This window comes from Mustela erminea, chromosome 15 (genome assembly GCF_009829155.1).
Source record: "Mustela erminea isolate mMusErm1 chromosome 15, mMusErm1.Pri, whole genome shotgun sequence".
In the NCBI taxonomy this organism is placed as follows: domain Eukaryota; kingdom Metazoa; phylum Chordata; class Mammalia; order Carnivora; family Mustelidae; genus Mustela; species Mustela erminea.
Genome location: NC_045628.1, coordinates 79,838,619 through 79,865,691, shown reverse-complemented (window position 1 = coordinate 79,865,691; position 27,073 = coordinate 79,838,619). Strand labels below are relative to the sequence as shown.

Genomic DNA, 27,073 nt, shown 5'->3' with positions numbered 1-27,073 from the left:
GGATCCTTATACGGGAGCAGGCTCAGGTCAGGCAGACTTGCCTATAGTGACCCTCTCCAGACTCTGGAATCTGCTCCCTCCTCTTGGCCCTTCTATGGCAGGTGAGCTCAGGAGTCTTGAGACCTTCTCCATAACCTACTGGTCTCCTTCAACCCTGTCCAAATCTTTGTGAATATCCCCTTCATGAAACTCTCATTAATTATGTAGTTTGAGGGTCCCACTTGCTTCTGGTCAGGGTCTGTGATTCCTGAAGTATCAAGTGATTCAAAGTAGCACATGGGAAAATGGGAGAATCATTTTCCTCAACAGAATATAAGCAACACGTTGGTTTCAGAGCATGGATATTGGTCGTACAGATGGGAAACCTACAACCTAAACAGGGTGAGTTTCTGGATTCCTCAGTCTCCGATCAAGTTCCCGTCATGTGACATGACTTTGAACCCTTGGTTGAAAGCAGCTCCTGGTATTTTCATGCAGAATGGCGTTCATCCCACATGGACACTGTGATTTCCAACATGGAAAGTTCGCCCTCGCTGTGAAGTGAGTGAAGCATTTCACAGGAGCCTCGCCTGCCTGTTCTCAACACTGCCTATCTCCATCGCCTTTGCTGACTTCTCTTTGGCCTCTTGCTCATAAAGACCCACCTGGGTTTTTCTAGGCAGCGCAGAGTAGTGGTGAAGAGAAACTCCAACACAATACGTCTGCGCCGGGGTCTCAGGTCCTATGGTTTTCCCCGGATGGCTGCGCATACGCTATCTCACTCCACGTCCACAACCTCCCAATGCAGAGCTCAGAGGGCGGCAGGAAGGGTGAATAAGAAAATGTAAAGAAAGCACTGAACATGGCTCATGGCACAGAGGGGGCCAGTAAATGGAAGCGATTATTAACAGATCAACCCCTGTTGCCCAGGAAACTGCTAACTGTTAGCAGTTAGTGTGTTAATGGGAACATCTGTCCATCTACAGTACACAATGAACTTGTCTAGGGTAATGGCCCTGAAGCAAGGCATGATTCTCAATAGCCCTCCAGATCGTCGAAGCAAAATTGGGTTATGTCCTGTCTGGCGTTCCATGTATTCTTATTGTTTCCACATTTCGACAGTTCTGGCCGCATTATCTGTCTCCGGTCCCTTGGTGCTTCTCCTGTGTTGCGTTTCTCAAAGATTCTGAAATGACATGTGCAAATCCCATTAGCAGTTTGCAAAGCAGCATGTTGCTTCCTTCTATTTTTTCATTGATTTGGGGCTGTACTTCCCATTTTATGTACCAGCTTCAATGGGAAGCCTGTTCTCGCAGTATACTCTTAACTTGCCAGGACAACAGATTTCACCTTAAAATCAGTATGTCCCTTGCTGGGACCATAAGACCAAATGTGCTGAGTTGGAAGAAAGGAAGACTGAAAGGCTGTGATGATTCAAACCCAATAAAGAAAACACAGAGTAAAAGGGAAAATATTGAACCCTCTCTCTGTATTTAATGTGAAATTTTATTCTCTTTTAAAAACTGAATTATGGGGACTTCTGGATGGCTCAGTCGGGTAAGTGTCTGCCTTTGGCTCAGGTCATGATCCTCGGGTCCTAGGATCAAGCCCCACATTGGGCTCCCTGCTCAGGGGGAAGCCTGTTTCTCCCTCTCCCTCTGCCGGCAACTCTCCCTGCTTGTTCTCTCCCTCTCTCTCTCTCTCTCTCTCTGTCTCTCTCTGCCTCTCTCTCTATCAAATAAATAAAATCTTTAAAAAAATAAAATAAAAACTGCATTATGTACCCCACACCCACCTCCCAAATAATCCTGCCCCTTAGGTTCTTAGTCAGGGGTGAGGTGACATAAACAGTCAGAAACCTGGATTATAGGCTGCTCCTGTCCTGTTGCATGGCTCTCAGTTCTGTAGCCTGTCAGTTTCACTACTAAAATCAGCAATGTTTTAGCTGGCATTTGTTGCATATTTGCCATGGGCCAGCACTTTATGAAGACTGTCACTTTAATCCCCCAAAACAAACCTGTGAAATGGAAGTCCCTGTTACGGTCATTCCCAATGAGAGACTGAGGATAGCCGAGGTTAGCGTGGCCTGGCATGGAAGCCCAGAAGCTCCAGGGACACGTGGCAAGTGAGGTCAGAGAGGTTCGCACAGACACATCAGCATCTGAGGTGTAACAGGCCCCGTGTCAGCCCAAAGGTGGCGGTTCTTAGCAGTGGGCGGGCCTGGCCGGTTTCCTCTGCACGGAAGGACAGACAAAGCGCAAGACCAGGGAGAAGAGCCAAGCATACAGAAATCCTGGGACAGGAGTGCCCTTGATGTGTCCGAGAAGCCAAAAGAGGGCCTGTTTGGCCAGGGATGAGCTGTTGCTCAGAGATTGCTCAGAGAAACTCGCAAGGGCTGGTCTTTGCATCCTGTGGGCTTCCATAAAGATTTCCTATTTTATTCTGAATGTAATAGGACATCGGAATTTTGAGACCAGGGGTTTCTTGGTCAGTTGGTGTCTTCAACAGGAGAGCATATTTGCTGTGGGACTTCTGTGTAGGTTGGTGGCAGGGGAAGTGGGAGGTGGTTTGGAGAACTATTGTGTGCAGGTGAGACATGACGGTGGCTTGGACCAGTGTGGCCATGTCAGAGTCAGGATCTGATCTAACAGCAGAGCTGGCAGGACTGGGTGATGGACAGGAGAGGAGAAGGGACAGAAGAAAAGTGCCATGGGGGACTCCTAGGGCTTGGGCTGAGCAACTGGGTGAATGGGAACCCTATCCACTGGGGTGGGGAGGAGCAGAGAGGTCTGCTCCGGGCACATAAAGTCTACAATGGCCACGAGACAACCATGTGGAAACCCCAAGTTGGCCCACCCACTTGTCATGGCTAATTTTATCTGTCAACCTGGCCGGGCATGGTGTTGATATTTGGTTAGATACCATTCTGGATGTTGCTGTGGAGGTGTCTTTCTTTCTTTCTTTCTTTCTTTTTAACATTTAAATTGGCAGACTTTGAGGAAAGCAGATTATTCTCCATGTTGTGGGTTGGCTTCCTCTAATCAGTTGAAGACCTTAAGAGAAAAGACTGAGGATCTTCAAGGAAGAAGGAATTCTGCCAGCAGATTGCCTTCAGACTCAAGACTGTAGCACCAACCCTACCCTGAGTCTCTAGCCTCCCAGCCTACCTTGCAGATCTTGGACTCGCCAGCCCCAAAATCATGCAAACTAATTCCTTAAAGTCTCTCTCTCTCTCTACACACACAGAGACACAGACACAGACACACACACACACACACACACACACACACACACACACGTGGATGCGCCTCCTACAGGTTCTGTTTCTCCAGACAACCTAATACACCACTCCAAAACTCAGAGAAAAGAAACTCAAGATAGAAATTTCAGAGTCATCAGTATATAGATCAGAGTGTCCCATAGAAATAAGGTGTGAGTCACTAAACTAATCTAAAAATTTCTAGTAGTCACATTAAAAACAAGGTCTAAAGAAGCAGGTGACACTAAGTTTCCTGTATTTGATTTAATCCAGTGGAGCCAACGTTTTATCATTACAACATATAATCAATACAAAAGCATTAATGAGATATTTTACATGTTTTCCTGCACTAAGTCTTCAAGATCCAGTGTGTACATACACTGATGGTGTGTCTCAGTTTGGGCCTGTCACATTGCACATGGTCCGGAGCCACACATGGCCAGTGACCACGTACTGGACAGCACAGGTCACAGCGATGCTGAGGTCTGTGGGGTTGGGCAGAACCATGTAAAATGAGCGTGCAGGTGGAGAAAAGGAGCGTGCAGGTGGAGAAAAAGCCCTAGACTGAAACTAGGACTCCCAAAGTTTTTCAAGGTAGGAAAAGAAAGAGGATCCCGCAAAGGAAACTGAGACCAAGCTGCAGTCCCTTACGAGAGGCGAGAGTTCACGTGTGTCAGCTCTTTGGGTTTTACGGACAAAAGCTAGAGCCTGCAAAGAAATACTGGAAGGTATAGTGGGTGAGGATGGCTTAGGCTAGCATCCATCCCCTTCCTCCATATCTCGAGTATGACTGAATCATCATCTACAACCTCAGTCTGCCCACCCCCAGGGAAAGGAGCCAGCTGTCCAGGAACTCGTCCTCGGCTGCCCTCGAGCTGGTTTGTTCATGCATGGTTGCATGCCTGCTGCGTGCCAGGCACGCACCGGGAGGAAGAAACATGAATTAGATATGGTCCACCCTTCAAGGAGCTCCTGGCTGAGCAAGGAAGAAAGCCAGGATGCAGCTGCCTCTCTGGGAGCAGCCAGGTAGATTCTCACATCAGCATCACAAGGAAAATCAAATATAATCAAAATTACTCTTGGGGAAGAAAAAAAAAATCCCTCGGGGAGGTGGTATGTTGGCATCTGAAATGCAGCCTCCCAATAACTACAACACAGCCGGCTTCCCCGCAGCCCTCGAACAGATGGCTGTTTCCGCGGCTGAGCACGCGAGGAAGCTCTTGGCTTGGCTCGTGTGTCGAGGTCATGTTGTATGAAAAATATGCATCGTAGCTTCAAACACTGGCGTGTGAGATGCTCCCGGCAAGAGAGGTACAGAACTGGATGCAAAGGCTCGCAGATTCACGCTCTAGGGCAGAGGAGGATCGTGGGGGTATGGCTGGCAGAAATCTCAGTCTTTCTATTTTTCATTTAACGTTTTCTTTGGGCACCTGCCGTTGAATTCACTTGCGCTGTGTACCTACGACGGGGTTCAGCCGCAAATAGACGATGACGAAGCGGTGTGGCACGTGTGATGCTCTTTCGGAGGAGGGGAAGGGTGTGGGAAGATGTTGCAGGAATTCCTGCTCTCGAGCTCCAGAGCTCCCCGAGCTCCCAAGCTCCCTGAGCTCCTGAGAGAGGCCGACAGGGGCTCAGGTCTTTGCCTCCGTGAACCGTGAAGCGAGAGGAGAGCCCTGCTGTTGTAGTCTCAACCCCAACTTGCTTCTTGTTGTAAAGGGAAGGAGCAGGAAGGGCCCATCGAATGGTCCTGCAAGGGAAGGAGGAGGCAGAGCCGCAGCTCCAGCTGGCCGCCGTAGAGAAGGTTCCAGTCCTACCTCTGCACGTTCCCTATGCCCTTCTTCCTCGGGTCTTCTCTGAAGACTCAGAACCAGGTTTCCTGCTCAAGTCCTGCCAGAGTCCCTCATCCCAGGCTCAGGAAGAGCTTCGCCCCCAGGCAGGTTCATGATTCCTGAGACCCAAAAAGCGTTAGGTCTGCCCGTGCCATCACCGGGAGCTGCTGGCACCCTTTTCCCTCTTCTCTTCTTACCTCCTCGTAGGGCCTCTCCAGCAAGCCCATCCCAGCCCTGTCACCCCCCTGGAGCTCAGTTGGCCTTCAGAACTGGATGCAAAGGCTGCTCACAGAGGGGCAGACACCTACCTGCCACTCCGTCTTCACCAGGTGGCACTGGCCAGGCCAGCCTTGCCGGACCTCCTGCCAGAGAAGGAGATAAGGCAAGATTGCAGAGAGCGGCCAGACCCACACTGGCGGTGAGAGCCTGTCCCCATGACGCCCTTGGTCCCTCCCACCTTTGCAGTGTGAAACATGGTGTCAGGTGGATGTCCACACACTTCTCCTGCCCAGGCACGCATAAGGTAGAAAGCCCTTCCAGGCCGAGGGAAAGAACAAGGGTGAGAAGACAGAAGAGGGGAGGAGAAATCACATGGCTAAATTATTGTGGGACAAGAACTATGCTGTGGATTCACAAACCCACTTCTCTTAGAGATGTCTCCCAGCGGATCTGCCACATGGCGAATGGTGGTGTGTCCATGGCCCAGATGGGAACAACCGAAGCCTGCGGCCGTGTCCCAGCCCTTGATAGCCTCTGTTGGACTACCTTCAGGGGTTCCCAGTGATTCTCTGCTCTTCTTTCCTCCCCATTGAAGCCATGTTTATTCTCTTTTTGGGCTGCTGATTCCTATAGTCAGTTCCAACTGGCGCTCAGCTTCACTCTTGATATGTGCATGTTACACGGGCTTTCTGTATCCCAGATATAAAAAGAGGTCACCGCTGGCGTAAGATTTGCAATGCTACCTCCATTCTGCCCTCTAAGTGACAAGAAAGCCACCATATAGCTGTGCTCCACAGCCTCCTTGGGACATGGATCTGTCCTTACACAGCCTGCCATGGGACTAGGCAAGTGACATAAGGAGAGTGACAGGCCGGGGCAGAATGAATTGGCCAATGGATGTAGCGATACAGAAAGCAGTGAGTTCAGAGGCACATCTGGATGGACTTGGGCACAGATTTCTGAACCTCTGCTCCTCACTTCTAAGCCAGAATTCCCAATCACGTCCACCTGCAAGGCGTGTGTTCCCTGAGTTCATTTCTATAAAGCATCTCGGCCACACGGTCGTCATTCAACGAGAGTGGCTCAGGTCCCGAGGAGGTCAGAAACGATGGTGTAGGCAGTGTGGCAGGGGCCGGACCCTTGGAGCTGCGCCCAGAGAGGTGATGGGCTGGGATTGTGTCTCTGCTTGATGGCATTGTGACCATTCCCGTTTGTCTGGCTCAGTGGTCCTCCATCGGTGGGGGTGGAGGGGTATTTGAACCTTGTGCAGGAGCCACTTGGTGATGGCTGGAGACATTCGTCACACCAGGAGAGGAAGAGCTGGCATGCGAGGTAGAGACCAGGGATAGTGCTCAATATCCCGCTGGGCACAGGATGACCCCATAACTGAGAAGATCCAGCCCCACGTGGCACTAGCGCTCACACTGAGAGACCCTGCCTGGCTAGTGCTGGGGCTCTCCACCCGGTCAGCTGGTGAACTCAGTAACAGGCAGCTTTTCCTGGGTACTACCCCCCGACCCTGACATTCTCAATCAGGAAGTTTGGGGTAAGACCTCTCCCCCACAATGGACACACCTTAGAGATTCAGAAACAGGTGCTCCCTGACCCTGGAACCCCAGGAAACTGCTCTACAAAGTGGACATGGGACTTGACAAGTATGTAACAACTGACAGAGGCTTTCCAAACTTCTCCCCCCTACCTGACTGCACTGAGTCCTAGAACAGTCTTTAAAGACCAGTATTGTCCTTTTTAGGAAGGAGGAAACGGAAATACAGGGAGATTGACTTGCCCACGGTCCTGATAGCCACCAAGTGGCAGAATTAGGACTTGAATCCCACTGCCTTGCATACAATAACAAATTTCTGTTAACTGAGTGAATAATTGAATAACCAGATAAATGAAGCACCTTGATTTCAAAATTCATTTTTTTTCCATTCTTGCATGATAACTCTCTAATTATCTCAGAAGGTGCTGAGGAATTGAGATAATGAAACTGAAAAGATAGCGGTTATAATAAAATGTAATATGCGCAAAGAATTGCTTTTTGGAACAATCGGTTTTGAAATTTCAAGACGTTCACACCCACTAATGGAAAATTATCTTAGTAGGTGATCCCAAAGTTTCAAAGAAAGGGAGATTCAAACCGATAATCACTCATGTTAATAAGCAGCACAAGGTTGTCTCTTCCTTTTATTTTAAAAAAGAAACTATTTAGGCTTATGAAGAGTTAAACAAGGCTTGCATTTTTAAATAGGCACTTTGAAAGTTTGCCCTCTGGTGGACAGAGGTAAAAATGCATATGATGTTAATAAAAACATGATGCCTGGGGCACGAGGGTGCCTTGGATGGTTGTGGCTGCCTTCGCTCGGGTCATGACCCCAAGGTCCCGGGGGTCGAGTCCCACATCAGGCTCCTTGCTCAGCAGAGAACCTGCCTCTCCCCCTGCCTTTCCCCTGGGCTTGTGTTCTCACTCACTCTCTCTGTCTCAAATAAATAAATAATCTTAAAGAAGGAAGGAAGGACAGGATAAAGAAAAAGATGACGCCTTACTTAGGACAGGCGGCACTTTATCTCTGAGTTCACCTGAAACAGGACAGCTGCTGCTTTGAGCTGAACTGTGTCCCTCTCAGATTCGGATGTTAAAGTCCTACCCCCAGAACCTCGGAATGTGACTGTATTTGGAGATGGGGCGTTTAAAGAGGAGCACTGTTAAAATGAGGGCAGGCGCTGATTCCATCTGACTGGTGTTCTTACAACAAAAGGGAAATTTGACCCGGGAGACACCAAGATATGATGCATGGAAGAAAGGACGCGTGAGGGCACAGCAAGAAGGTAGCCATCTGCAAACCAAGGAGAGAGGCCTCAGAGGAAAGCAAACCTGCCGACCCTCTGATCTGGAATTCCAGCCTCCAGAACTGCGAGCAATACATTTCTGCTTCTTAAGCCCCTCTCCCCACCCCACTCGCAGTCTACGGTATTTGCTGCACCGACTTTCTCAGACTAATGCAGCCACCATTCAGAAACAAGCTTCCCTGTTGATGAGGAAATTCAATAGGTGGTGTATCACCGAGCATCTATTCTTGATTTATTTTTTTTTAGATTTTATTTATTAGAGAGAGACAGAGAGACAGAGCACAAGTGGGGTGCGGAGGTGGGAGGGAGAAGCAGACTCCCTGCTGAGCAGGACTTAATCCCAGGGACCTGGGTTCATGACCTGAGCTGAAGGCAGATGCTTGACTGAGCCACCCAGGTACCCTGAGCCTCTTTAAATTTGTGTGTTACCTACCAAGGGGCCTCTTGGGGGTTGACTGCAGTCTACTTCAGGTCCAAGTCCAGCTAGGTCACCCGCGACGAGGTTGGGTTTTCCTATGGAGCTCGCATGGCTGGCAGGATGCACTGTCACCCCAAACAAGCATTTGCTTCCTTGTCTGCTTCCTTAGGCGCCCCTGTGTCTATGTCTCTTTATTCGCTGAAATTTTACATTAAAAAATTTAAAACCATCATTTGTTTCTTACATGTGGATTTCATAGAAAATTCAGATGAGCAAAAACAGGGAAATAAAACCCAACAATGATTCTCCTGTACTCAGAACTGGTCCCACTAACATTTATTTCTTACTCATGCTAGGATTCCTTTCTTTTTTTCCTATGACTAGAGATGTGTAGAGCTGGCTCATTTGCAAAGAAGGGATCAGGCTTTACATATCAATTTTTACCTTTTTTTTCACCAGTAGTAGATCATAAACCACTTGCCACATCCTCAAATATTATTCTAGGGCATCATTTGGACAGCTTTTACTACTCTGTTGTAAGAACGCATCTTAATTTAATCCAGTCTCCGGAGACTGATATTTGCTTCATTCTCAGTTTCTTTGCTCTGCTAGTCAGTGTTGGGATGAACCACCCCGTCATTTCTCATATGTCTATGATCGTTTCCTTGGAATGCTAGATTTTGATTTTTAAGTGTAACTACCGGTGACTGGGGAAAAAAAAAATCTCCATATACTCCCAAGCAATAAATGGCAAAGCCAGACAGGTTGAAGGAACAAAATTAGGTCTTGAAGTGCTCACCTTTAAGACCAGATTGTGAGGATGATAATTTCACAGACGGCGGATGGGAGATTAACCAGGGGAGAAGAATGAGGACAAAGAAGGGAGGAAAGAATTTTGCCTTTCCTTAGGGCAGCTGAAAAAGAAACCACCAGAAAACAACTAAGGAGACAAAAAGATAAGTAAAGAGAGTTAAGGAGTGAAGAAGGTGATCCTTGAACAGGAGAGGAGAGAGAAGGCACAGTTTGAAGATCTGATATGACTGGTAAGCACACCGTTTCTACTCCCTCCAAGACTAGTTGGCGTGTCTATTGTACACCAGGTGCTGTACCGGAAACATCTAACGGGCCTCCCCACTGTGGCCAACAGCATCCCCTCTATTGATGTGTGCTCAGAAAATACAAAAAAATGGGTGGGGCGGGGCGGGGGGGAACATTTGACTTGGAAAATAGACACAGATCTGCTGAGGGAACAAAATTTATTTAATGCTTTCCAAAGTAAAACTTAGATAAGTTCTAATATTTTTTTGTATACCTCTGGTGGCCCATTAATAAAAATCTGAAATTATGTAGAACGGACATCTATTCAGGGAGCCCCATTTAAGCTACTTTCTCATTAAGCCCTTTGTCAAGAAATGGAGATGGGTGTTTTAATGAGCTCTATTAACCATTAGGAGAGTGATACTTTTTGTTCAGAAATGGCCCAAGACTCCTGTGGGTAAAGACCACATCATGAGAGGAAAAGGTGTGGTAGGTACACAAAGCTTATTCAAGCTACAAGTGCTGGTACTTGAATTGTTCATTTCACGTAGTTTTCCTGGTGGTGCTTCTCAGTGTTCATTTACCAGCGTCTGCATCTTTCTGTGAACTCCTGTTGGCCATCATCAGTTCCCTCCAAACACAAACATGCTGAACCCACCTTCCTGTGTGTGTCCTGCTCACCCCTGGGGTTGGGCTCTGCCCAGGATCCATGTTTCCCTGGCCTGGTGGACTGGGAAGGCATAAATGCAATCTGCAGAATGAATTCGACCCTAAACCAACTTTAAGAGATTGACATCCGTTCTAGAAGTCCAGCCATGGCATTTGAGATCTCAGACATCCAGAAGGAAAAAGTAAGGAATGAGCGCTACCCAGAAGCAGACACAGAGATGCTTCCCTGAAAGGAAGGACTCTTGTCTAAGAAGGAGACCCTGTGACCACATCTGACTCAAGAACACAGCCCAGTCAGTCTTCTTGGGATGGTGCTATGGTCCAGTGGGCTCTGTGGAGCAGGCCACAGGGTCACAGCCCAGATCCATCATGGGCTCAGAAGACCCGACAGGAGGGAGGACAGAGAGGACTTGTTCTTTGTAGGAGCTCTGCACGGCCACAGGGGATAACCAGGGATGAGAGGGTGAGAGGAAGAAGAGCAGGAATCGGAGCAGAGAAGATGCGGATAGAGTACAAGTGGGAAGACTTGGGGACAACGTGTGACATATGCCATGGTTGCTGAAAGTCCACATACCATGGTTGACAGCTCTGGATCCAGAGTTTTTGCATGACAACACTCAAGCTTACACAGGATAAATATTTATCTGGAATTTTGGAATTGGCAAAGATTTCTTAATCAGGACACAGACATGCTAACCCTAAAGAAAAAAGTTAGTGCATTGGACTACCTAGATCTAAGAACTTCTGTTCATTAAAAGATACTGAGAAGAGTGAAGGCACCATATGGGAGAAGGTATTTGCACACACATCTGACAAAAGACTCATCGTGAACTCCTGCTAATCAATAAGAATAAGGCAAACAATCACTAGAAATATGGATTAAAGACTCGACTAGACATTCCTAAGGGAAACTAGCCAAATGGCCAATAACCATATGAAATGATTTCTCCTATTCATTACCATGGAAAAGCAAATTGAAGCCACAGTGAGATTCTGGGGCACATTCACCAGAATGTCTAAAAGAAAAATGGTGGGTTATATCGAGTGTTGACAAGGGTATGGAGCAGGAATCCTCATTATTTGCTAGTGGGAATGTAAACTGGTACAACCACTTGGGAAAACCGTATTTCTCTAAAACTGATCCTACATGTACCCTAGGACTTAATGATTCCACTCCTGGGGACACAGCCAACAGAAGTGCATAGACAGTTCACCAAAAGGCATGGACAAAACTGTCTGGAGAACCCCTGTTTTTAATAGTCCAAAAACTGGAAATCCACCTGCCCATCAGCATTAGAATGGACAAATGAATGGTGAGATGTTCCACCATGGAACACAATCCAGTGATAGGTCCCTAAGTATGGTCTCCTGAAGAACAGAATCGGTATCATGGGCAACTCATTAGAGCAATCTCTGAGGTCCTTACCTAGACCTATGGAACCCAAAACTCTGGGACAGGGCTCAGCAATCTCTGTTTTAGGAAGCCCCTAGGTGACGACAGTGTCCGCCCAAGTTCAAGAATCACTGTTTGACGGCAACAAGAGTGATCCAACCACATCTCCCAGCAAAAATATGGGTGAATCTCACAAACATAATGCTGAGCAAAAGATGTCAGACACAAAAGAGCATTTTTGGATCATGCCATTTCTTCAAAGCTCAAAAACAGGCAGAACTGATCAGGGCTATGTGAAGTCAGGATCAAGGCGGACTAGAGCAAGATGTAAGGAGTTTTCCTGCTAATCCTGAGGGTGAGTGCCTCCGAGGGGCCTCGCTGGCCTCACCTGACCCTGGTCTTGGTGTGGATGACCCTTACCCCAGAAGGAACACAAGGGGCCCCTCCAGGCTACTGTTAATGTTCTGTGTGTCAGTTTGAGTGCTGGTTGCCATGGGATGTTCAGTTGCACAAATTCATCATCATGTATACAAATTCATCATCATGTATGATTTATAAACTTTTCTATATGAAATTTGGAGTAATCGTTCAATAAGTAATTTTTCAGTAAGATTATGTGTGTATGAAACGAACAATATAAGCTGGGAAGTTCAGTGATGAAACAATGAATTTTTTGGTAGACTTTGAGTATAATTGCTTTCAGAATATGGGCCTTTTTTTTTTTTTTAATGAGTTCAGAAATTAACAACAACAAAAAAATTCAGAGCACCTGGGTGGCTCAGTCAGTTAGGTACCTGCCTTCAGCTCAGGTCATGATCCCGGGGTCCTGGGATGGAGCCCCAGGTTCGGCTCCCTGCTCGGCGGGGAGTCTGCTTCTCCCTCTCCCAGTGCTCCTTCCCCAACCCGTTCATTCTCTCCCTCTCTGTCAAATAAATTAAAATCCTAAAAAAAAAAAAAAAAAAAAAAAAACCACACACACAATTCAGAGTAAAGTCTGGTAGATGGTATGTGAGATCAAAATAATACCATTATTTTTGTTCTAAAAAATGAGATGGGGCTTTCAGTGGGACTTAACAAGACTCTGAAGGCCACTGCCAGGGAGAAGTGAGTCCCAGCTATGTCCTGGATGCAGGAAAAACTTCGGAACGAGATACAGCTCCTCAGGAAGCAACTTTGCACACACTCCCCTGATGTCAGGGATTGCTGACATACGTACAACTTCAACCACCTTGCTTTATAGGCACACCTGGCAAAGACAGAGCACCCATCCCGTGTTGCCCGCCTGCAGGAAAGAGGCGCTTTTTAGGCTTATGTCTTTATGCCTAAGAGAGCTCTAGGTCTGGCTTACCCCACCTCTGGGTTTTAACATGAAGGGGAAATATCCCCATGGGCTGTGCTTCCCACAGCTGGGCTGGAGTAACGGCCACACACGAAGGATGCGAGACCCCAGGAATCAAAAGCACTTTTTGTTTAGCTTATGAAGAAAATTTGAATAAGTCATTCTGGCGTCTCCTGCCTGGATACTGGGATGAGCCACGGTGGGGTGGAGGGACTGTTGAGGGGACTGAACCCCACGGACTCCTGAGCCTCAGACCCCGGGTCAGCAGCAGCTGCTTTCTGGATAGAGTCAGGATTACAGAATGGTAAATGGCTCTTACAACAAGTCTTTCCTGTAGCAAAGTCCTGGGGTTTCCAGTGGGAGTAAATGGGGTTCCGCTCTGGTGATGGTGCACCCTCTCTGGTTACGGACCAGTCTGGGAACAGCCCCGCTTCCAACCCACCAGCTCCGACTTGGGAAATGTGACAACCAACCAGGCCTGGCAGAGGGACTGTCCCAAGGCAGTGAGGAGCCAACTGAGCATAACTCTGGGTCTGTTTTGCTCTTACTTCACTGTCTAAACTCTCCTGGAATTTTATTGAAATTAAGCATTTCCACAAACGTGTGATCCTATCCTTAAAAGTACGCTGGAGAGGGCCTATTTTCATTTTGCTGCTTATGTGAGGAATCACTTTAGTGATCTGTCTGTCTGTCTTGTCTGTTCCACCCGCCGCCGCAGAGCCTCCATCCTTACCCAAGCCCTCACCTCCACTACCCTGGAATGTTGTGACCAGCACCTAACTGTCCCGTGTCCACCCTGTCCCCTTTTGGTGGCTCCCGCACCAGAAGCCAGTCCTGAATACGCAGCAGCCTGATCACACCCCTGCTTGGCTCCGACCCTGCAATGCTCCTGTTTCTCTTTGAATTAACCTCCTATTGCCAAGGCTTTGACAACCTGGGGACTTGCAGACCCTGGAGAGACTGCCCCTCCCTCTCCCCACCCACCATTGGCCTATTGGCAGAGAGAGCAAACCCCGGTCCACCTAGGAGGGAACTTTCATATGCAAACCAGCCAGTCCAGAACCCACACCCCCACCACCTTCTCCAGGGAACTCTTACCCTCCAGGGCCACCAAACCCCTGTCCTAATCACCGCAGGGCCAGCTACTGACAACTGGGGGCAGCCAGCCCACTGCAATTATTCAAACTACCAATCCTAAACCTCTCCTGTTCCTTCCCATAGAAACCACAAAAAGTCCACGTAGCTTTTGCTTTCCCCTATCCCTCTGCCTCCCAAAGGCCCCCGGTTCTCCTGGTGTGGCCCCTGTGGAGTGCCACGCCCCTTCTCTTGGGAACTGTAGGTGTAATTAACACATTTTTCAATGACCTTTTGTCTCCTGATCCATGGCCTTTGCCATACCTGAATAATAATAAGTCCTACATTTTAAAACACTCTCAGAGGAAAAGTTAAGGTCTTCACAGGGTCTAGACGCGGCTGCCCTCTCTTCTAGCCATTAGCTACATGTGACTATTGAGCCCTTGAAATGAGGCTAGTCAGTATCATGATGTAAGTGTAAACGGTGCACCGGATTTCAAAGACAATACCAAAATAATAATAATAATAATAATAATAATAATAATAATAATAAATTTAATTAAGTACTTCATCAATAATTTTCTATCGCCCACGTGTTGAAATAAGAATATTTCAGATACATTGGCTTCAGTAGAATATATTCAAATTAACTTCACCTGCTTGTTTTTTACTTTTTTAGTACGACCTCGACAAAATTTTAAAATGCACGTGTTGCTCTCATGTCTCTGTGGGACAGCCTGGTCCGCAGGGCCCTACGTGTTCCCACCCTACTGGCTTTCTGGCTTCATCCTCCCTCCTCCACGTCACCGCTCTGCCCCGTCACACTGGCCTCCCGAGGCTCCTTGAACGCTCCTGCCCCGTCACGTCCACATTTGCTGTTCTCTCTCCCTGGAATGAGCCCTTAGATCCCCTCATGACTGCTCCCTCAATGACCCCCGTCTGTACCCGACTTCATCTCCAAGTGAAGCCTCCTTCCCTAAAATATCCACATTACCCTCCAGTTCCTTTCTCTCTTCCTTGCTTTATTTTTCATACTTAGTATGCATCACTAGCTCAAATTTCCTTGTTTCTCTTGTTTATTATCTATGTCCTCATCAGCCTGAGAGCTAGTAAAAGGCAGGGATTTGGGTCTCTTGTGCTCTCTGCTGTGCCTCTGTATCTAGAAAGAACAGCGTTTTGCACAAAGTCATAATAAATATTTGTAGAACGAATGAACACAGGGTACAGGCTTTTAGCCTCAGGATCTTCATTCCAAATGAAAGAAGTCAAGTACATATAACAGATAAAAACAAGCCTGGGGGTTGGAGCAAGGAAATGCCTGCAGGGAGTCGGGAGCTACGCCTGCTGAGGGGGTCTGGCCGAGGCCGAGAGGCACTCAGACCCAGGCTGGGCTGCTCAGACCTGTCAGATAGCAATGGTGGGGGGCAGCTGGGAGTGAGGGACAGGGGTGGGGGCAGTTAGAACTGGCTAGAAAGGAGAGAATAGATAATCTATATTTTTAAAAGGCTGTCTGTGAGTTCTTTCATTCCTTGGTGCTACCTCTTATTTTCAAAAGTGGTATAGGACACGGTGCCTGAAGAACTGGACTGGCTTGGACCGGCAGGTGGTCCGGAAGCTTACTGCGATCTCAAGCCCCATCCCAGAAATACCGATTACAATCTGTTTAGCCCCATCTCCAGCGAGTCCTGTGTGTACTGCTCTTCAAAATGCAGTCAGTTACAGGAACAGATGATGGAAAGACAAAATGTGATCCATCCATACAACAGGATAGTATTCAGTCTCAAAAAGGAAGGACGTTCTGACACGAGCTGCAGGACAGATGACCCTTAATGACACGAGGCTATGTGAAATAATATGTGCCTTCCCGTGAAGGCCACACGTGTCTGCTGCCAGCCAGGCTCAGTCCTCTTGATGCGTGCTGATTTCAACAACAAACTCACAGTAATGTCTCACCCTCGCTGAGGGAGTATTTCCTGGGCAGAGGTTTGTAGAGGAGCTTATTATAGAAAGCTCATACGGAACAAAGAAGTGAGGGAAAATGGCTGAGAGTAGTATTCAAGAGGCATTTAATAAATAAGCAGCATAGATATAGGGCCAGTAAGGGTCAAAATGATCATTCTCATTAATCAAACAAAAAGGAAGAAAACATTACGAGAATGCATTTTTCATCTAATGGGTTGGAAAAAAAATATTAAAGTCTAGCCAGTGCTGGTGTAGGTTTGAGGAAAACAACCCGTGTCCTCAGATTGGAGGACTATAAAAGGTATTTCTAAGGAACAGAAGAAGCCTTCACAAAATACATACTCTTTACCATTCCACCTCCAGGAATTTGTTCCTACAAAACAGGTGTTTGAGAGGACAAACATGCATGCACAAAATTACTCACTGCGGTATTCAGAGCAACAGAAATAATCCGAAACTCTTAAATAATTGGTAAAATACATTATAATCACATATATAATTATTATAATAACATAATTATATCACATATAAATAATTGTAATCAAGTAAAAGATTACAACCATTTAAAGTGATGCTGAACATTATACTTAAATTTTTACGTATTTGGAAGGGTGTTCAGCATATATGTGTTGGAAAACAGTGTAGATTCATTTGTGTAATGTGAGTCAAATTTGTTTTAAAAGGTCATATATATTTACATGGGAAAAGTCTAGAATCAATGTTACAGTGGTTATCTCTGGGTGGAAAGATTTGGAGTGTTGTAATTGTGTTTCTGGTTGTTTATCTATATTGTATTATCTAATTTTTCCTACAACAATTAAGTATTATTAGAAAGTTTTTTGTTTTTGTTTTTGTTTCAGTTTTTTAAGCTTCCATTTTGGTGCAGGAAAAGGAGTACACATAGGAAAGCCTAGTTGTCAAGATTAAAAGTGTTTACCAGGCTGAGCTCTTGTGTACTGTGGGATCATCGCCGGCAAACTAAAAAGGGAGTAATTAGACTGAATGCCAAGGGACGAGCCATTCGGGGAAGCAGAGATCCCTTTGGAAGAAGCAGAATCCCCGGTGTTTACCAAGCTACGGGTCACCTAATGCCAGCAGAGACACTGGGAATCTGCAAATGGCACCAGGCTATCCGTAGAAAAGTGGTTTACTTGCTCACCAGGGGGCACATGGGGGTACTGGGCATGTGCCAGGCTCCGCACTTGACCATGTCCTCTCATCTAACCCCAACGATAACCATGGGAGGTGATGATGGTGCCCATTTGACAGTGGGGTGGTTAGTGGGTGCTGGAACTGGATTTGAATCCTCCAGGGATGAAGGGGCACTTTTCCCCAGGAGCCAGGCCAGGCCCAGGTCCCTTCCAGACTCCTTTCCCAGTTAGCCTGCGGGCCGCCCAGACAGTGCTGCTGGCCACTTGGCCCTGCCGCTGTGGTTTATCTTGCAGCAGCTCTGAGGGGTCTGGGTTTTGACCCGGAGCGCCCCCGCATGTTCCCACGGCAACCTGGACGCGTCCCAGCAATGCTGTGAGAGAGCCACAGTCCAGCTGGAGGGCAAGGTCATGGTCACGCTCTGAATGCCGTGGGAGGGAAGCCCGGCACAGTCTTCCCGTAGGGCACTTGGGACTTTTGTGATCCGTGTTTGGCGTCGCTGCGTTTTCACAGAGCAGCAAGCCTGGCTGGACCCCGTGCCCAGAGCCCCTCCCCATCAACTCCGCCAGTTCCACTCCAGCCAGAAACAATGCATCGGCCAGGAGCGAAGCCAGGGCAACGTTGCTGTGCGTTTCTTTAGTGGCAAGTTCAGAGCATCCCTGCCCAACCCCCTCGGCCCCTCCCCCTTGTGAAACGCAGCGCCGGTTATACCACCCCCGGAGCTCCTGGGGGCGCTGTTCGCGTAGACTAAAACATGGATGTCGCCTTCGGAAGGCTTGAGCCACAGCTGCACGGATTCCCCGTGACCCACTCATGGTAAGCTAAAACTAGGACAATCTATTGGGGACCCAAACAACAGCTCCTTTATTTAGGGCACGCTTTTCCAGGAAATTCAACTTACCAAACACAACCAAGTCATGGATGGGAAACAGAAAAATCTGAAGTGGAAATGCAGATTTCTAAAGGCAGGGTTTTAAAATCACTCACTAGCAAGTGAAATCAGGCCCTCAGTCGGAACAACCTGTCTTCTCTGGTGCACGAACTGCTTGCTATTAAAAAGCATCAAAGCCTGGGGGGCTTATAAACACCAGAAATTTCTTTCCTATGGTTCTGAAGGCTGGAAGTCTGAGGTCCGGGTGCCAGCCAGGTCAGGTGTTGGTGAGGAAAGGCCTTCTTCTGGATTGCAGATCACTTTCTTGTAACCTTATCGTGCTTATCCTAATCGCGCTGCTGGAGGGATGGGAGAGATCTTTGACCTCCCTTTTATGAGATCACTAATCCATTCATGACCTTTCTACTCACATAACCTAATAATCACTTCCCAAAGGTCCCTTCTCCTAAATTCATCACACTGAGAAGAGAAGAGCCTGGGAGCAGAGTGGGCCCCTTTTATTGTCCTCCTGTCCCTAGCACCTGGGGATATTGGCTGTTATGGACACACAGGTGTCCCCTTCTTGGGAGAACTGTCTTCAGCAGAACAAGCTCCAACTCACTGAAGAAGTTAGAAGCACCCCCTGCCCCACGCCCAGGCTCGTCCACTGCCAACAACCGCCTCACATGGGGGTACACAGGGTTGACTGCCTTGGGCATCAGAATCCTTGTCTCAGTCTGTGCTCTTAGAAGACCTGAGCTAGAACTGAGAGATGTTGATGTCCTATTAGCAGAAATGGCCCACCCCCCCACTCCCCACCTTTATCAAGTCAGACACTTGGGTGTCATCTTTAACTCCTCCCTCACACCAGACAACAAACCAAAACCGCAACCTGCAGATTGGGTGCCTCATCTTGGGTCTGTCCATTCGTCTCCGTGCTCTGTGATACCACCCGAGTTCAGGCCACCATCGCCTCCCCGAGGTCTTGCTGCTCCTGCTTCTTCTTCTCCACTCTTCTCTCCTCATGTCATCAGGAAGCATATTGGACCATGTGACTTCCCTAGTCAAACTGCACAATGACTTCCAGTCCTTTTAGAATGTAGTTCTCCTCGACAAGAACTGACATAACCGGGCCTGTGCTGACCCGGCCACTCACATGCCTCTGCCATCCTTGCATCTGCAAACCCCCAACAACCCCACCACCTCATCTCCCTCCAGACAGCTGGAACCATTCTGAGAGTGTCTTAAACATGTGCAGGGATCTCTGGTACCTTGGGCATGCTATGTCTGGAAAGCTCTGCCTCACCTCTTTTCCTGGCTCACTCCTTCCTGAGCATTCCTCAAGATGGGATTTGGACATTCTTTCCCACCAGAAGCCACCTGTGTCTCCCAGTGTGCCCCCTTCCCTCTTATGTCCTCTATTGGGACAATTGCTTGTATTCTTAGTATCCTCAAGCACATGATGTCAGGGATGGAAATGTTTTATTCATAGCTGTTCAATGAGCACTCAATAGTTATGTAATAAATTAACAAAATGGCAGTGCATGGCCTGATATCCAGAACTCAGAAAGCACAGCCATCTGAGGCCGCCTTATATGGGACAAGGATCCTGGCTACTTACTTCCATGGCTTCTAAAGCATTTCTGCGGGAGTCCAGAATACTCTATTCTGACACACGGAGGGAAAAACTAGCAGGTTCTCTGGAACTCTAATTTTAATAGGACATGTTCCAATTCTCTGCTCCAGTCACTGTGGCCTCCAAGAACAGGCAAGTAGATGGTGGCCCCAGGACCCACACCAGACACCAGCATGGCTGCCCGCACCCCACCTTGGAGGTGACTCCCAGTGAGACCTTCCCATCCCTACGCCCAACACTCTGTTCTTCTCCACAGCAGTAACTACCGTCCAACATAATTTGGCTTATTTCTCTTGTTTATGGTTTGTCTGCTGGTATATGGCCAGCTGCAGGGGGACAGGGCTGATGGCTTTGTTCAGGGCTGTGTCCCCAGTTAGTCCAGTGCCTGGCAATAGCTGGATAACCCCTTGTTGAATTAATGTATAAGAGAGAAACACACTGCTGAGAATGGACACACAGGATACAGTCGTGCAAATTTTGAGACTAGATTTGGGAAGCATGAAGCCCAGAAGCTTTGAAGCTCTTCTTGGCTGGTGGCCAGATGGTAAAAGAGAGCTTGGTAACGACAGAAATACATCCTAGTTTTCTCCTCTGTCTTCTCCATCAGTGAAAATGATCTAAACACCGGGAGGGAAGAAAGACTTATGATGTCATGACATCAGTTAGCTCTGAGATATTCCTGAGGGAGGACAAACCACTTTCTTCAATGTTTCTCAATCCCATCAAGCCTTCTCCAATCCCTCCTTCCAGGGCTGGCAGGAAATCCAATTGCCATGGTTTTGGGGAAGACTTTTCCCCATAAAGTTATTCAAGAGGTCCTTGGTGGGGGTTGCTTAAAGTGACTTCATGCCCTTTGCAGCGGCTCCTTGTCCTGACCCAGGCCATGCGTGAGAGGGTATGAGCCCCCCCAAATAACACTCTCACTCTTCCTTCCAGACCTGGCCACAGAGACCCATGTCGAGTCCCGGTTAACAAGGAAGTGTGTGGTTCAAGAAAGAGGAAGAAATTGGCAGCTGTCATTGAAGCCTTTCCATGAATTCAGATAGGCAAGTCCAAGGCAGGACCTCTCAGGAAGCCAGCACGAGGCTCCTTGGAGGTAGAGATGATTAGAAATCTTGGAGCAATTATGGAAAATTGGTAAGAGGCAAAAGGACTGTGGACATTCAAAGTGGGGGTGGGGGATACCAAACAAGGTGGATACCAGAAACAAAGACCCAATGAATGTGGCCTTGAGTACTAACAAATGTCTAGGTTAGATTAACAAACTAATGGCATGTCATTCAGTTGTTATTTCATGCAAATTAAGGAGAAGAATGAATGATTCTGGGGTGTTAAGTTGTGTCCAGTTAACCTCATACCTCACTAAATGTCTTGATAGATTGAATTGCAGGATAAAAGAGTACCTTCATTTTGGCAAGATGATTTGGGACTCTTCTTGATACTCCTCTCTGTGGACGCGGGGAACGGTTGGCCAGACAAGTCATCCCTATCATGTACATTGTACACTTGCTGTGCTCTGCATTGAAATCACAAAGATGAATAAAACATGGTCCTTGCCTTGGAGAAACTCAGCATGGTGAGCGAGACATCTATGTGAAGAAGTAATTATGATACACTTTGATAAATGCTGTAATTCAGTCATTTGCAAAATGCTGTGTGTGATGGGACAAGCAGGTGACCTTGTAGTTGGTTGAAGAACATTAATTATTCAACATCAAGATAGAGGGAGGTCTCTTCTGTGCCACAAAGATGTATATCAATTCTGTGTTATCTATGCTCTTTTTTAAAAGTTTATAGGAAGACATCAAAGTCATGTTGATCAAACTTGTCAATGACAGCAGCTCATGGGGGCTAGCTAGTACATTGGCCATGGAGCAGGCTTCAGAAAATCCTTCAAAATATAGAAAACGTATGTCAAGACTGAAAGATGAAATTGAAAAAGAAAAAATGTGAAAGTCTTGGGGCTCCTGGGTGGCTCAGTCAGTTAAGCTTCTGACTCATGATTTCAGCTATGATCGCGTGGATGTGAGATGGAGCCCTGTTTGGGCCCCATGCTCATCAGGGAGTCTGCTTGAGATTCTCTCTCCTTATCTCCCCCTGCCCCTCAGCCTTGTATGCTTTCTCTCTTTCTCAAATAAATAAATACATGTCTTTAAAAAATGTAAATTCTCGACTTATATTCAGAGCTGAAAGGGTTCTAGAGGATTTGGATGTCTTCAAGATCAATGGAAACCAGTCTTACTAAAAGCTGAATAAAGAACTTGGTAGCTACAACAGCAGTTTGATGTCCAGAACAAAGAAGATATTCATTCCACTTTATTCCATGCTGATTAGACCACTTCTGGGTTACGGTACTTGATTAATCAAAGGCACTCAATCAGGGTGACCAAGAATCCATGAAACCTGAGAGGTATCAGGAGACCCAAGTGTCTGGGGCCTGCCCCATCCTGGCACCACAATTGAAACTTCAAATGAATCCTTCTGCGCAGTCCCTGCCCCTCCTCAGAATGAAGGAGCCCAGGCACATGACAGCCCTTGCATTACTGGGACCTAGAAATAGCTTTAGTTCTGAATGAAGGGGACATCACCCCACTCTGATGTCATAAGCCAGCAGCAGGTCTTTTTCCCCCTCCAAGGAGGAATGGCTGATTTCCTTTTGCTCTAGTCGCTTGGGTATTACGGGGTTTCACCATATTATCTTCTTTAACTTCAGCTGGTCTCTGATGCTGGCTTCCTGTCCCCCACTTCCAGTCCTCCAGGTTTAAAGATCAGGCCAGTGACACTATGGTTGGAGGCACTTGAATAAGGTAGTCTTATGTCCATTTTGCTTCTGCATGCCTCTCTTTCCCATCCTGCCCTAATCTCTGCTTCTTGGAAATTGCCGGCTGTTGGACCGGGATGTGCCAAGTGCCCAGTTGATCTGTAAATGTTAGTTTCACTTCTGTCTTTTCTGCTCCAGCCAGTACCCCGAATGCATGCAGGCGTGCCTTCTTGTTTACACACACACATTTCTGCACATGTGCACACACAAATACACTCCTGTCCACAGTCCACCCATTCCCTTGCCCCGGGCTGTGCCCCTAACCCCCGACTTCAGAAGGCTTTGATTTATTGTGCCAAGGGGTAAACCAGGGCAGATGGGGAAATACTCCTCTGAGGCCGATTCCAGCTCAGTAAGAGAAACAACACTGTTAAGACTGTTTGGCTTGGGGATATTGTGGAAGGGATTTCTAAGCTTATGGGGAGTTAAACCAGGCCAGTGTCCCCAGATCTGGCCACACACCAGCCGGTTTAAGTGCAGATTCCCTGGCCCACTCCAAGCCTACTAGGTTAGAGCTCAGGGTGTGAGGAAGGGGGTTGTATTTTTAGCAAGTTTACCAGGCCAATCTGAAGGAGCTGGGCCTGAGACTGGCATCTGGATTAGGTTATTGTTTTCTAAAGCAAAGATAGCATTTGTGCTTTTTGACAATGATAATTCTAAGAGATCAAGAAACTGTGCAAAATTCTAAAGAGTTTAAAAGGTTAAGTCAGCGTTCCTCATTCCTGAACGCTGCCAGCAAATTCGGGATTGGTGGGCATATTCGAGGATGCTGTCGCTACTCGGGATTCTTCCTTTCTTGTGCGCAGCTAAAAGGTCAAGTGTGTAAGTGCCAGACCTTTCCAAAGGCTGCGTTCCCAGAGTGTTTCAGGAAGAATTCCCTAGGGCACTGTCATGGCCTTGCCTTGGGAGCACAGCCTTGATCATGGCCTGCCTCTGCCAATGCTGGGAACAGTCCTGAACATCTGCTTCCCTCTTGAACTTGTGAGCCCCATAGGTGAATCGACAATGTCGGGGCCAGGAGCCACCACATGGCAAATGGCTGTTCTGGCTAATTGTGCGGGAGATCAGATCCCATCTCCAGTGGGAAATCATCCCTTCCTCCTCCATCTCACAGCCTGACCTCCGTTTTCCTTCTCCCTAAAGAAAAAGGACTTTTGAACTTCCGTCATTCAGTACTTGAAATTAGCATCTCTCTATACTTTGAAATAAATATGTATCACATATATGAATATAAAATATAAATATGTATATATATAATATATTTATAATCTACCTACCTACCTATCTGTCTGCCTATAAAACCTGACATTTATTTGGCCAATTCCTAACTCTTATATTAGGGATATACACTCTCTCTTTTTCAGTATATCACCTTGCTACAAATAAAATCTTTCCAGTATCCAAAAAGAGGCTAATAATATCATTCATAGTTACCGTAGAACCATTTTACTTCTTAGTGTTACATTTCATCCCAACATACACTGAGATTCAAATAAGTATATACGAACAAACTAGGACACATTTTAGTAACGCTGGATTAAAAGGGACTTTTTACTGAACAAGCCCCAAACAGTTGCAGTAATAGCTACAGTAACCTCTGTGTTGAGGACAGAGAGAGGACAAGTAGAGGAGGGAGCATCCAAGGGCTTAGATGTCCCTGGAGCTCTTCATGGGAATGAATGTGCATTCAAAAGTCAGAAATCCCACAACAGCTGCTCAGTGCGCGGTTGCCCATGAAATCCACCCACTACAAATCTGAGGCCTCGGTGGGATTTATGCATCAGTTTGGAGGTAAAAAAAAAAAAAGGATTTTCTGATATCAAAAGGACATACCAAGGGAGTCAGAAGTTCCATGGTGTTCTTGAATAAGTAAAAGCGTGTGCAGGGTCCTGTTCATCCTACCATCTGCACGATACGGTGAGTGTGGTGTCTCTCTCGCTCTGACCCTGCCAAGGAGCTTGGCCATCCCTCCAGGGCCCCTTGGTCAGAAAGCACTGGAATGTATGGCACACAGGACAGGTCAGTATCACATTCCGTCAGAGATATCTCTGATAGAGGAGGGGTCAGAAGAGCAGAAGCACTGTCCCTGCTGGTCTTTGAGGCCCCTTGGCCAGCTTTGACAACCACTTCCTTAGGCTGGGGAGTACCCATCCCCACAGGGGCCATAGATCAGTCTTGCTCTTGGGAGAATCACAGTTTTACCAGCCTGTTCTGTGAGTCATCCTGCATATTGGATGGACAATGAGAGCTGGGGTCTTCATTACTTTCTGGCTGCAGACATGGAGAGTTGGAGGAAGGCTCTGGGAGGTGGTGTGTGGATGGGGCCATCCATATAGGTAGCGGGTGCAGTGGGATGTTCCTCAGAGAGTCCCCTTGCCCTAAAATATCTTTTTCAACAGGAGACCAGAGACCCGAGTTCCCAACTTCACAGTTACTTTCTCAATTAAAGTACTCCCTGAGGGTACTGTTTAATGGAAGGAGTAAGGAATAATGCAGTAGTTCCGTGAATGTTTGTCTAGTCTCAGTTGATTTGTAAGACTAGTTAAGGAATCTAGAAGAAACCAAGAACAGGTAAGATTTGGAGGGGAGCCACGCCCATGGGTGTGGTTTGTGGGAAGCTCCGCCCCTGCACTTGTGTAGACTCATATAAAGAATGAGGGCTTTGAGCAGCCAGCACGGGGCGGGGAAGGGGCGGAGGGAGAGGAGGAGACAAAGTCACCATAGGCTGGGGGTCTTGAGAATAAATAATGGTCATAACAGAGGTGTTGTCATGCTCTGCCTGCAATTTCTATCTGTTACAACGAGGTGGAGGAAATGCAAGTGGAATTGATCTAAAAAGCAGCACAAAATCATTCTGAAAAACAACTTTTTTTCCATTACCAGAAATCATTTGTTGATTGTTAGGCACAGGATCTGGCCAAAAAAGAATCACAGATTCAATCTCTGCCTCCTTCAAACCTTGCCAATCAAAGAAAGACACAGAAGTAGGACACAGAGAGCAGGAAGAGACATCTAAACGTGAATGGGTGGTGAGATATTTATAGTGTGTATAACTCTGGAATGCACAGCTGTAGTCCTCAGCACAGCTGAGAAATGAGCAGTGGGCAAACCAATCAGTCAGCCTATCCTTCATTCAGTCCCTCAGCATTCAGAGTGCAGGCCGCGTGCCAAGCCCTGCACTGGGAGTCTTGAGGTGTGTAAAGATGAAAAAATATATATATATGATCTGTAGACTCAAGGAAGTTACCATGAGAGGAGAGTTAAGACAGATGTGATGGAGTGGTCTATTACCACTATTAGTCTATTACCATCTATTAGCACAGTGTAGAGTCAGCCAGGCTGCCATTTGAATTCAATTTCAGGGTGCCACTCTGAACCACTGTTTCCTTTTCTGTAACGGAGGTAATTGTACCCACCTCCCTGGGTTGTGTAAACATTGAAGGTGCTAATCAAAAGTCCTAATGTCATGACTGATCTGGTGTTAGTTTTCCTCCTTTCGTTCACAAATTACTCTATGATGAGGCAGAAAGTGAGGTGACACAAGAAAATTGTTCTGAGTTCAGAGAATGGAAGTGCAATTATCTATAGCTGGGGAGCTCAGAAGAAAGTTCACGGGAGGGGTAGCATTTGAACCTGCCTTTGAAGATGGGTGGCTTTAGATAGGTAGAAACAGGGGGTAAGGAACTGCAGACAGGGGAAACAACATGGACAAGTCCAGGGGCAGGTGAATGCTGGAGTGGTCGATAATGTTGGGAGATCATCAGGGGCCGGTCATGGTCTTTAAGGACCTTGATGCCAAGCTAAGGTGAAGCCTCATAGAATCAAAGGTATTTGAGCTGGAAGGAGAGATTGGTTGGAGCTATTTTTTATAAATAAAACCTTACAGCTGCATTTCTTTTCAATTGAAGAGGAACTCCTCAGTTCCAGAGGCCAGAAGGTATGACAAAACATAATGATGGTCCCAACTGTGGAGGTGAAATGGAGTAGGAGGTAGCTGGAAGATTCGAGAAGCAGGATGTATGTGTGAGGAGTGCCAAGAAACAAACTCCATGGTATCTGCTACAGTCTCCAGGACTCAACGCAGACAGCAGGGAAGGTGCGGGTGTCAAGCTGATGGGGGTTGTTCCGGACTATTTACATTTCTGGGAGGAAAGGAACTATAGGCAAATGGGACACTGAACTGGAGCACAGAAGAGAGGTCCCAGATAGATCTGCCTGTGAGTCACCAACATCAAGGTTGATAGAGAGGATGAAGGGAAGAGAAGAGAGCTCTGGGGACCTGGACATTGTGTGGGCAGAGGAGGGAGAGGTGGGAGAGGAAGAAGGCATACTGGAGAGATAGAAGACAGGAAGGTACAGCCAAAGAAAGGAGACCTCCTAGTTAAATAAGATATATGTACCCCCGTGCTGACTGCAGCTTTATTTACAGTAGCCAAGATATGGAGCAGCCCAAGTGTCCATCAATAGATGAGTATATGAGGAATATGTGATATATATAGTGGAATATTACTCAGCCATGAAAAGGATGAGCTCTTGACATTTGTGACAACATGGGTGGACCTAG

General features: G+C 47.1%; 1 long non-coding RNA gene across 1 annotated transcript; it reads left to right on the top strand.

Annotated features, from left to right (window-relative positions):
- The first annotated feature begins 17,589 nt into the window (after positions 1-17,589).
- LOC116574266 lies at positions 17,590-21,610 on the top strand. The gene is made up of 3 exons (XR_004279179.1): positions 17,590-17,997; positions 20,625-20,825; positions 21,067-21,610. It is a non-coding gene; the product is annotated as an uncharacterized LOC116574266 (long non-coding RNA).
- Positions 21,611-27,073: the final 5,463 nt, after the last annotated feature.